This window comes from Charadrius vociferus, unplaced genomic scaffold (genome assembly GCF_000708025.1).
Source record: "Charadrius vociferus isolate BGI_N301 unplaced genomic scaffold, ASM70802v2 scaffold169, whole genome shotgun sequence".
NCBI classification, from domain to species: domain Eukaryota; kingdom Metazoa; phylum Chordata; class Aves; order Charadriiformes; family Charadriidae; genus Charadrius; species Charadrius vociferus.
In genome coordinates this window covers 401,962-414,685 of record NW_009652966.1, presented here as the reverse complement: position 1 = coordinate 414,685, position 12,724 = coordinate 401,962, and positions in this window count along the sequence as shown.

Sequence of the window (12,724 nt, the reverse complement as noted above, 5' to 3'; positions counted from 1 at the left end):
TTTGTGAAACATGTTTTAATATTCCAGCTCTTGTGATCTTGGCTCATAAATCAATCCCTCCATCTCTTTAATTACTTTAATTGCTCTTCTTTAAATTCCCTTCAGTGTAATTTTCTAACAGGAAGATTCCCAAAAATATCCCAGGCATGACCTAGTTAAGTAGTACGCAGAGGGTAGTCATGCCAAAGAAGAGGAAGAGAAAGTCTATTAGTTCTTTCCGTAGCGATGGGATCCTTCACACGGAGCCTTAAATTCTGTGGGCTTCATTATTATGCTGTTCTGTAACAGCATGTAACTGTTCTGTAATCTACTGTCCGCTTTCACTCCTACATGGTGATACTGCAGATTTCTTCCTCTTGTAGAATGTTTTTCTACAGCTCTACTGATGTTTCCAAGATGAACCTCTTCCACCCACATTCCTTTTTCAAATTTGTTCATGCTGTTTTGCCAGCTTTCCCTGCTCCACCTAACCTAATGAACAGCTGTGAAAGCCATTTATGGCTAATAACTGTCCTTTGAGTCAAAGTTTAAGAAAGAAAGACTTCATACTGTTCTCTGAAATAATTCATTAGCCTTTTCAGCTCTTCAGTTGAAGTCCACTACTAATCCATAAAATGCCCATCCATATAAAAAAGGACATGGTAAGACAACTGTTCTGTTTCTTTTTTCCACAGCAAATTGAATTAAAAAGATGATGCTCCACCCTGCTTCAAGTGCCAGTCCGGAATGGTCAGCCTTAAGTAGCAAAATTAATGCCAGGAAAAGATTTGCGTGACAAATTGGTGCTCGTTTTTTTTTCCTTTTTTTTCCTGTAAACCCAACAAAGCTGCTCACGTGTATATAAGGGCATAATTTAGCTAGGCACCTGGCACGTATCAACAAATACAATGGAAGGTACTTGGGTGACAACATCACTATTACCTTCTTCCAACTATTCCGCAATGGAAAGATAATGTAAGAGGTTGAACCGAACAAAAGGCATTGGTTAGTTCCTTGCTGCCGTTGAAGATTAAGACAGCAAAAAGCAATCCAGGAAGCTCCTGTATGTAATGAGATAACTGAAACAACTGCAGCCGCCACAAGCAATGGTGAGAGACATTAGAGATCATGAAGTACAGGGATGTTCCTGGCTGTCTTGTGGCAGCTGTGTGTCTGAAAAGCAGAAAAAAAAAGGATCCTGGTCACCCTACACACCTTCTTCAGGAACACCCTACTTGTGTTAGCACACTGGCTAATCAGGTTTCAAGCTTGACAGAAACTAGCAAATTATTTTGATAACACTGAGAAGTAGCCATGGAAACCACTGACAGACCGTTTCTTACCCCACCAGCATTCTCTAAGCTTAGCCCAGAGCGATACCTCTAACCTGCACATACCGGGCGGGCTCAGGGGTTGGGGGTTTTCCTAACTGCCAAAATGCCACAGGCCTGACAGAGTCTCTTTCTGTGTTTCTCTGTAGATGTCTGACTGTACAACAGAATTCCTCAGAGTCCCAACTAGTATTTCCTCACCCCCAAACCAAATACCAGGAACGGCTAGATGAACCCTGCTGGTCCCCACTAGCCACAGCCTTGCTCCTGAACTCCATCACATGATACAACAAATTGGGGTCAAGCTTTTCCTTAACATCTGTGTCATCTCTCAGAACAGCTACATCCTATAAGGATCCCTTTTGGTGTTTGAAAATAGCCCCTGAGAAACCTTTTTATAACTTTTATCAGATGACCCCCACTCCCGCTTCATCCCCAGTCATCATCTGATCCTGTGGCCAGCTCATCAGGTGATTCCCAATCCCATATCACATGATCATTATCTTGGATAGCAACCAAAGGGCTTGTCCACCTTCTTTATCACGCCCGTCACGTAGTCCGGCTATACCTCTACAGACATTGATAGGCCCTGCTAGTACTAGTCTTCCTTTATGACCTAAGCTATAGAAGTTACGCTTGATAGCTGTGTCAGCTTGTTAGAATATCTTAACCACTCCCAAGTGGTGACTTACAGACCCAGCTACAGAAGAGGACCTGTGGTTCACAATCAAAAAGAACATAACAGAAAAAATTGGATTCTGATGCCTTGTTTCTTTGTATGTAGCAGAACAATGGCAAGCTCAGGTGAGGTCAGAAAACCGGTGCGGGGGGTGGCTATCGGCAATATGGTTGGACTTCAAGACAGCTCTCTCCTCGTTTCCATCAGTGGTAGAAGAGAGTCATTTTTCTATTACCATAGGCTATTTTTTTTTTTTTTCTGTTTTGGCTTCTGTTTCCTAAAAATTACATCTACAAAACTAGTAATGCCAAGTCACAATATCTTGTCTACTGATGGATCATTTCCCATGTTATGCAGATGACTTCAGGAAGAGGTTAGCCCCTGGAGATCAAAAAACCCCACTGAACAGGTAAATACCCTGTGTTTTTCATCACAGCACTCTGTATCCAGTGGACAGCATTCTCCTTTTTTGATCAAGATTAGCAGTTACAGTTGGAATAATGTATAAATGAAATCAGGACAATGAAACCTTAAAAAAAAAATGGTCACAGAGAGAAGTTTCTTTTTATATCTTTTCAACCACTGTAAATTAGTGGAAAATATACATGGGTTGATAATTTGTAACCTTTGCCTTACATAACATGAAGGAAATACTGTTTTTTCTGATCAAAATGTTTATAGGGATGGAGGGAAGTCCTGCACAGAGAATAATGAATGGCAAAATTAGAATTATTAATTCATCCAAGCAGCATGAGGAGGCAATAAAACAGATGACCAAGAGACACAATGTAAAAAAAAGACAGTGAAAAAGATGTTTTTACCTGCAGTAGAACCAGTTATAGTTTACCTTGCTTTATATGCATGTTGTGCAATACTGTTTCTCATAGAGTTTTTCCTTTTAGTTATCTTTTCTAATTCCTTTTTGAGTTATGATGCCTCAGTGTGCAATCTGTGAGAAACACTGGTAAATGATAATGTGATTTTTTTTTCTCACATCTGTATTATGCACTGAATTCAGGGCTTCTTATGTGAAATGCTGTTGCCACCAAAGTCAAAGACAGACTTACTGCTGACTTCAGGGGAGACAGATTTTCAGTCTTCGGTGCACTGCAGACAAGATTAGATTAATACTCTGCTACATGGTCATTTGACTTTCAAGGCAGAATTGCACGTAACTGCATTCAAAATATAAAACCAGGGAGAATGAATAAAATGCTTAAATACATGCTGATAAATCATACCAGCTATTATTGAGTCACACACATGCTGTCGTAACTCTATAAGGGGTATTAGTTTGTGTTCACTAGGTCAGCTTTTATATCATGACCAGAAGTATTACCATCTTGCCCGTCATGAGTGAATCTTCTGGTTGCAAGTGCAAAACAAATTCCAACTAAAAAGACAGTCTCTTCCTCAAAGGGATTCCCAGATTAAATAAATGTGCCTGTCCAAAAGGCCAAAGTATGAGTGCAGAACAGCTGTTCCACAGCAGGCTCTCCTAGGAGCCCTGTGCATGGAGCTCATCTCATCTAACTTCAGATGTCTACAATCCAGAAGCCTGTATTTGATCTGGTTGACTTGACAGCCTTCACAACCAGCAGAGAGCCATTTTTAAGATGTGATTCATTTCACCCTGCAGTAGATGTCTAAAACAGATCAGATAAATTGTGCTCTGCTTCTCTCTGTTGACTATGAACGGTTCAGGTGAATGCCACTCTGGCATTCCACATCAATAGAGTGCTTTGCACAGATTAAATTCATTTCCTTCTGGTCAGAGATACTCTCAACATGGAATACGAATTGCCATGTGGGGAGTTAGAGCAAGTTTGCTCTTTAGCAGAAACTTTTGCACAAACTTCTCCATTCATTTTCTATTGTAAATAAGAAACAACTTAGGAACGTTGTTTAGTGCTTAGGAAAGAGAGATGAGCTTTCCAAGGGAAAAAAACAATACAGTAAGATAATACCGAACAACTCATCAGGCCAAGATCTCGTTTTATTGACTGCCAGGCTATTTCTGAGTTTATTAAAGGCATCACAGAAAAAAGCTGGAAAGACTTTGTGAAGGACTTTGTGTTTATTCGCAGGGAGTTCCTCTAAGAAGTTGTCAGCTAACATCTAATTATAAATCTGTATTTTTAAATGCGAAGTAATTAAATCAAAAGGTAAAGGATATAATCCAAAGCAATTGATCTATAGCTTGCCTAAATACTTTCACAATTAGAGCTATAATGAATAGACCAAATTTTGAGAAACAGACAAAAATGTAGTTAATTCCCCAAAACTTACATAAAAATACTAAACTTATTGATAAGGTAAAATATTAATGCGTTGTAGTCTGATACCAAAACTTCACCAGAACTCAGTAAAGGAATATTTGGCACTAATTACAGCAAAGTGACATTTGGAATTAACATAAAAATTTTCAGCATAAACCAGCCTATTGTCTTAACTATCAGAAAACCTATCAGAGAATGGTCTTTACTAAAATGTCTCAGTTGATACTTTAAGAGAATGAAATGTCTTCTAATTAGAGCAGTAGGTTAAGAGTCAGGAGATCAGTGTTTTAATTCTTAAACTGCTACCGATTATTCCACCCTGAATAAGTTAGAAACTATCTGAAAAGTGGTGGTAACGTTACTTTCTTTCTCTATTAGTTTTTAAACCCATGAGGACAGAAGCTGTTTCAGCTGTGACATTTTTTAAAATACTAATTCAACAGCTAACTATAAATTTCTCTTGTGAACAATGTATTTGATATTCTACGTACATTTTCCATAATGCTTCTTTATTACTTGCCTTATGTTATCGGAATAATTCCTCAGACGGTCTTTATTATATTTTCCAGTTATTTAACCATTAGGTTAATAAATTTCTTCTTTTATTTTTTTTTTTATTTTTTTCTTCATTACTCTGATAGTTAATTTTGAACTAAAAGAACTTCTGATGAATACAAAATTATATGTGTAGCTATTGTTGATGATTGAGCAGTTGTTCAAAAGATAACAAGTAGTTTGCCTCAAGGTGTTGGCTGCAGTACTTCTGGAATGACTACTATTGCCAGCAGTATTAACCTAGAATACAGGAAAATCAGAAAATTAATCAGATAGGAATACTTACCATATGCAGAGTTCAAATGCAACCTTTTCTTTTTTTCTTCCCAGCACCAGAATTCTGGAAGGTTTTCTTCAAAGAGGGTAGAGGTGAAAATCTTAAGAGGCAAGATTTTCAAATATGTAAAGGGATTTCCGATAAAAATGGTAGCTACATTATACTAGTAACACCTGAGTATAATTTTCAAAGGTAGGACTTTTGAGTACCATTTCTATTTTGACTTTTAGGCTGAAAATGGTGAAAGAAATGCAGACTTCCAGAAAGAGACAGAGCAAAGGAATTTCTTATACAAAATTTGAAACATTCATTTCCTCTGTCCAGAGGATGAGGAGTTATGATGAGAGTTGTGTCAAAGCACAGGCAATGAAGGTGCCGATTGCTTCAATAAACAAAGGTGTAAGATTGCTTGGCTACATAAAGGAAGGCTATTTATACAGGGTTCTGTAATTTAAAGGCTTCAAATATCTTATGCAATAACATGCAATTACATTTTCTTTTTTAAAGTTTATTAATTCAGAGTCTTACTTCTGTGAGTGTATGAATCCTGAAAGGAGCAAGTAGCTATTTTATTTCTAATCCCAGCTTTACTGGCACGGCATGCAAAATTACAAATGTCCATGAATAGATAGTGTCCTTAGAATATCTGGTGCGGAAACATTCTAATTTTTCAATTAAATCTTGATAGAAAGGTTGCCTTTATGACCTAAAGCAAATGGTGGGTAATTTAGTTTGGTCTGGCTCCTAGGCTTTCAGGGTTTTGTTGGAATTGTTACTATGCAGGGGTTCGGCTGTAAGAAGAACAGTATGTATTGTTGTACCTGTGGGGTATTAGAAATCACAGTTAGGTTTCTCTTTTGATCTAGGCAGTGATATGGTGGCATTGAGTTTGTACTCTGATGAATTCAAGCAACTAGCTGCTGTGTTCTGAGTGCTCACTTCTTGCTTTCTTCTTTTTCTGTTTTGCCCTGTTTTCAAGGGCTGCATCTATCACAGTCTACAATACTGTGTCTCGTTGTGCCAAAAGAACGCAAGTTGGTGTCTTGCCAATGCCAAAAAACATTGGCTAAAAAAGACATTTGAGAATGCTGAAATGAAACTTCTGGATTATATTTTCTTCTTGATTCCTGTTTTAAAGCATACACTATTGTATTTCTCTTCATCACATACTCAAACTAACACAGCCCCATGTAACAATAAACAATACTGAACTGACAGCCTTATAACTTTTACTGTTTGCTTAGGAAGTGTGTGAGAGCTGATGTGAAAGCGTATTAATTCATTTTTTGACCAATGTATGATGAATAACAGATACTACAATAAAAATTGTTCAGGAAAGGACAAGATACATTTTCTATGTGACATCCACTTTTGACTATGTCAAACAAAGCTGTAAAACTTAACTTTAGCCAATATGCCATGAAGAGTTTTTGGAACCAAATTATGCAGTTGCCTCACTCCATTCTTTCCGAAATCTTTTCCACAGATTTTATTACTCTCTGACATCGTTACACTATGCTGCTGAGAGCCGCTGGTACAAGGAGTCCAGGGCTTTCCCAGCAAATGAGACCAATGGTCCTTTGTGTTACGTGGAGCCTTTGCTGGCACCAGCACTGTAGGAGTGTGGAAGCAGTGTACAGCTCTGCTTCCCCACACACTGTCCTGCATTGGAACTATTCAGTTGGATTAAAAGCCCTGGCCCTAAGAGATCAAAGCTTATCCTGTCATAAACCAGACACGAGTAATGATGTCGAAACACCTCATGCCAGTCTGATCTGCAGAAACGTTATTTGCTGCAGCGCTTTCTAATGGTATTGAAACAAGCTCTGTAGGATCGAGCTGGGAGGAGCCACAAGAGAGTTGCAGGAGGAAGCCAAGATGGTCAGAGGAAATACTAGTAGGCACCTTACTCTAAGTATTCAGCGTCCCTGAAAGTACGTTCTTGTCAGTGTTCCTACTGTTGAATCCCTGCTTCCAGTTATTAGACCACATGATTATGATTTTGCAGGGTAAACCTAAGGGACTCTTTTAAAAGTTTCTTAAATTTCTCAACAAGAGAGCAAGTCTATTATTACTATGCATATAGGACTGTTTAGACTACTGATCATTTGGCAAAAAATTGGCTTTACTTTCAATGACTTTGATTTTCCTATTGTTTTTCTTTCTTATTCATGGATAATATCAAGCTAAAAATACATGAAAAAAAATTTGCACGTTTTGTTAAATTAATGAAAATTGTACTTTTTGATGGGAAAGACACTGTAGTTTTCTGCTTGTAGATAATATTTCTAGTCAAAATATATGTTGTCAGTAGCATTAGCTTTAGGCATATGTATCATAGAATCCTAGAACTGTCTAGGGTGGAAAGGACCTTCTGTTAGTGAGCCGTAATTCTACCTTTATAATAATTCATGGAGCCTAACTTTAAGAGACAGTGCATGTGTTATTGGCAGACTAGTCCTATTCATATGGACCACCTCTCCTATGAGGAGAGGCTGAGAGTTGGGGCTATTCAGCCTGGAGAAGAGAAGGCTCCAGGGAGATCTTATTGCGGCCTTCCAGTCCCTAAAGGGGGCCTACAGGAGAGCTGGGAAAGGACTTGTTACTAAGGCATGTAGTGATAGGATGAGGGGGAATGACTTTAAACTGGAAGAGGGCAGGTTTAGATTAAACATTAGGGAGAAATTTTTCACTTTGAGGGTGGTAAGGCACTGGCACAGGCTGCCCAGAGAGGTTGTTGAGGGCCCATCCCTGGAGGTGTTCAAGGCCAGGCTGGACGTGGCCTTGAGCAACCTGGTCTAATGGGAGGTGTCGCTGTCTGTGGCCGGGGGATTGGAACTTGATGATCCTCAAGGTCCTTTCCAGCCTAAACCATTCTATGATTCTATGATATGACATACATCATGCAGGGCATATTTCATTGCCTTCATAATATACAGTCTGTCTGACCAGTGACCCCAACTAACACATTTACAGTATATCCTCCTGTAGAACACAACCATTCAGAGCTCTATTGATAAACTGTTTAGGAGTTAAATGTCTTTTAAATGTTCCTGTCCATAAAAAGCAAGAGTTCCCACTTCCAGTGTATTAGTGAAATGCACACATTTATTTGTAAATCAGTCTCTGGACTGGTTTTATCAATTCTAAAGACCAGCTGAATCAATGAGATTTTTTTTCTTCAGCTGGCTTACAGTCAAGCCCGCAATCACTTTCCCTGTGTGCCTTGAATGTTTAATCAGTAAACACTGCAGGGAAATATTTAACTACAAACAAAAATCTATCATCACTGCTATGTCATAAACACACAGGGAAATTCCTGTTTAATTTTCTGAAATTGCTTGCTTACAGCACTAAATACATGGGATTAAACTGACTTTAAGAAAATGCAAACTGAGAAGCAATAAGATGCTTTTGGCCCTGCGCTGCCCCTGTAGGCTTTGCAAAGATGCTATCATCCAGCATTTCAGTCATGGCAGGAATGAACTGGGAGTTGCTTGAGAGGAGGTGGTGGGTAGGTAAAAGGTTGCTATAAAACCTTAAACCTCCCCTAAGGTCAATATTGCAAGCTGCTTGAAGTAAGAAATGTTAAAAACAAGTAATGCAACTGTGGTTTAAACGCAAAAGTGCTGTCTAACTAACACGACAGGGAGAGGAAAACACAAAAAAGATGAGGTACCTCTGAAGGAAGGAGAAGCATGGCTATTTGTATGATCTTTCCTTAATGCTTACATCCCTCCTGCATTTGCTGATGACACAAAACTGGGAGGAGTGGCTGACATGCCAGAAGGCTGTGCCGCCATACAGTGAGACCTGGACAGGCTGGAGAGTTGGGCAGAGAGAAACCTTAGGAAGTTCAACAAGGGTAAGTGTAGGGTACTGCATCTGGGGAGGAATAACCCCATGCATCAGTACAGGTTGGGGGCTGACCTGCTGGAGAGCAGCTCTGTGGAAAGGGACCTGGGAGTCCTGGTGGACAACAGGATTCCCATGAGCCAGCAATGTGTCCTGGCAGCCAAGGAGGCCGATGGTATCATGGGGTGCAGTGATAGGACAAGAGGTAATGGGCACAAGCTTGAACATAGGAAGTTCCATCTTAACATGAGGAGGAACTTCTTTACTTTGAGGGTGGCAGAGCACTGGAACAGGCTGCCCAGAGAGGTGGTGGAGTCTCCCACTCTGGAGACATTCAAAACCCACCTGGATGCCGTCCTGTGCAACCTGCTGTAGGTGACCCTGCTCTGGTGGGGGGGTTGGACTAGATGATCTCCAGAGGCCCCTTCCAACCCTGACCATTCTGTGATTCTGTGATTCTGTGATTTTGAAGCCCCAGTCACCTCTCCCATTCCCCCTCTGAACATCCTGTCTTCTCAGTTCCATTCTCTCCTCTTTCTTTTGTGTGATCATCACTTAACATTTTCACCAACTGGAGGCTTCCTTCTTTAATGCTCTCCCAATTATTTCCACTCTGTCAGCTTGATTTTTCATTTGCCATGTGCTACTTCTGCCTTGCTTCTGTCTATAGCTCTTTGATACCTAATTCACCTTATTATCTTTCCTTCATCACAGCATCTTTATCTGTTATTTATAAATCAGTGGAGCTTTCTCTGTCCTCCCATTCAAACTGCACAGTCACTTGCCCAACCTGTTCTGAATGAAGCACTGTTTTTTCTCAGATCTTTATTCCTTTTCTCTTTTTTCCTAAGCCATACTTTATTCTGTTTGATACTAGTCATTTGCATCCCCTCTTGCTGTGAGTCCTTTGTATGATGTTCATTCCATCAGTGTCTGATTTCTCTGCTGTTTACAACCTCTTTTTCTTGCTCTGTCTGCACTGTTGCTGACTTCTTGACTGAATTTGTTTTCAAAATGCATTCTGCTGTTTGGGTTTGGACTGTGTGATAGAAATCATATTTAAGAGCTAGTATCTCTTTTCTGGAAGCCAGTCTTTCCAGTACACACTACTCTCAACCCATCTTTGCATCAATACCTGGAGGCTCCCCTCTCCAAACTGAGTTACATCCTCACATCACTGCACTCAGAAAAGGGAGTTTCTACGCAGAAAATTTATGATCCAAGTACTGAAAATAAAAGGGAGCAGCAAAAGATCAAAACATTATTGCTCCTGTTTTACAGTGGCTGAGCTGAGAGTTTAATTCAGGGCTTGTAAAACTTAGTCCGATTTGTTAATGGTGGAAATATTCTGCGACGTGGACTGTCATCTCCCTGGTTCTCCTAGAAGCCAAACCAAGCCTGGGCAGATGTGGAGGTTTTCTCAGCATCTGCCGTAGTTACTTGGTGTCACAATTAAGGTGCTGCCGATTTTGATGACAGTTGTATTGCAGACTTTACTGTGACGTGCAATCAACCAGTAGAAACTGGTTCAAGGGCACTAAAATGGGCTGCTATTCCTTCAACTGTCCAGGAAACTAGTGTGATTGTATGTAAGAACATGGTCAGTGCCCTTACTGGTAACTGTCTTCAGTTTTTCCAACCTTTTTCTTTTTTCTTTCAGTGAGAAGTAAATTATGAACATTCTAAACACAAATAAATGTTACTGGGTAGTAGGCAATGTTTTTGGTGTGCCAGTTGGCTCTTTTTAAAGGACTTGATTTTCTGCTCTGTTGTACTGGAAAAGTAAATACCTTAGAATGGGAATCTTAAAAACGTACCAAGATTCAGTAGCCACTTTCCAGAATCTTGGCCACATCTTTGTATGATGCATGTAACGCTTATTCACTGTATAAATCTCTTTCTTCCCAAAGCAAATTACCCTTCAGTATGAATCCAGGTTTTACCCTAACATCTCTAGTGTCCTCAAGGGAGATAAAGCATTAAGCAATGGATTGTGTGAAAGTATATAACCTGGTATATATAAGCTGCTAATAATCCCCAGGCAGTGAAAGTGCAGCCTTTCAAATAGATGCCACATCTGGCAAACTGAACACAACTATGTAAGGGAGCCATAATTCTATAAACAAGTCCTTCTCAATCATATTAGCTCAATCATTTCTTTTAAAGAGATGTAAAGAACAGGAAGGTTGACAAATATATCTGCTAATTAAGTCCTCCCTCAGCTAAATCAAGAGTAAAACACACAGATGTCTTCCTCCTCTTTTCCTTCCTCCTGACTTGCATAGGAATGGCTTGCTGAGAAAATCTCACTTTTTCATTTAAAAACCATGTTTTCACTGACAAAACAAAGTCAGGCAGATACTAATAACTCTGCCGAGCAGTTCCGGATTTGTTAGTGAGAAAATGAAGTCAAGATGGGGAGGTGGAAGAGGTGCTAGGAAAGGCAGGATGTAGAAAAAATACAGGTTGTGAATTCAGTGTCAAACTGGTAATGAACTTGGTAATCAGCTCTGACAGGGAAGGTGTATTTCTAAATGGCTTTCCAATCTTCAGTCTTAACCTTGGCAGAAATACAGAGAAAAGGCTAGTGAATGATTCTGCAGGTAAAAATGTAATTGTTTACAACTACAGCAGAGATGTACAGTCTGGAAGGTGGAAAGGGGTCATTTGAAGCCACACATATAATTGAGAATCCCTGTCTTCAAGCATATATTTGGCTTATTTCTAAGCTTATCCTAGCTAGGTTTATTTCTAAAGCACTATATCGTCAATATTTTTAAGCATTATTGTCAATTTTTCTGACTCATTTTCATAGAACCATAGAATAGTTTGGGTTGGAAGGGACCTTTAAAGGTTATCTAGCCCAAACCCCCTGCAATGAGCAGGGACATCTTCAACTAGATAAGGTTGCTCAGAGCCCCGTCCAACCTAACCTGAAATGTTTCCAGGGATGGGGCATCTACTACCTCTCTGGGAAACCTGTGCCAGTGTTTCACTACCCTCATCGTAAAAAAATGTCTTCCTTATATCTTGTCTAAATCTACCCTCTTTTAGTTTAAACCCATTACCCCTTGTCCTCTCACAACATGCCCTGCTAAGAAGTGTATCCCCTTCTTTATTATAAGCCTCCTTTAACTACTGAAAGGCCTCAATAAGGTCTCTCCAGAGCCTTCTCTTCTCCAGGCTGAACAACCTCAACTCTCTCAGCCTGTCTTCACAGGGGAGGTGGTCCAATGTTCTGGTCATTTTTGTGGCCCACCTCTGGACCTGCCCTACAGGTCCATGTCTTTCCTGTGCTGAGAGCTCCAGAGCTGGATGCAGTATTCCAGATGAGGTCTCACCAGAGCGGAGTAGAGGGGGAGAACCACCTCCCTCAACCTGCTGGCCATGCTTCTTTGAATATAGCCCAGGATACTGTTGACCTTCTGGGCTGCAAGTGCACATTTCTGGCTCATGTCCAGGTGTCTATGCACCAGTACCCCCAAGTCCTTCTTGGCAGGGCTGCTCTCAATCCCTTCATCCCCCAGCCTATATTGATACCGGGGGTTGCCTTGATGCAGGTGCAGGACCCTGTACTTGACCTTGTTGATCCTCATGAGGTTCGCACGGCCCCACCTCTCAAGCCTGTCCAGATCCCTCTCGATGGCATCCCATCCCTCAGGCATGTAAACCACACCACTCAGCTTGGTGTCATCTACAGACTTGCTGAGGGTGCACTCGATCCCACTGTCTAGTCATTGATGATATTAAACAGTACTGGTCCCAGTAC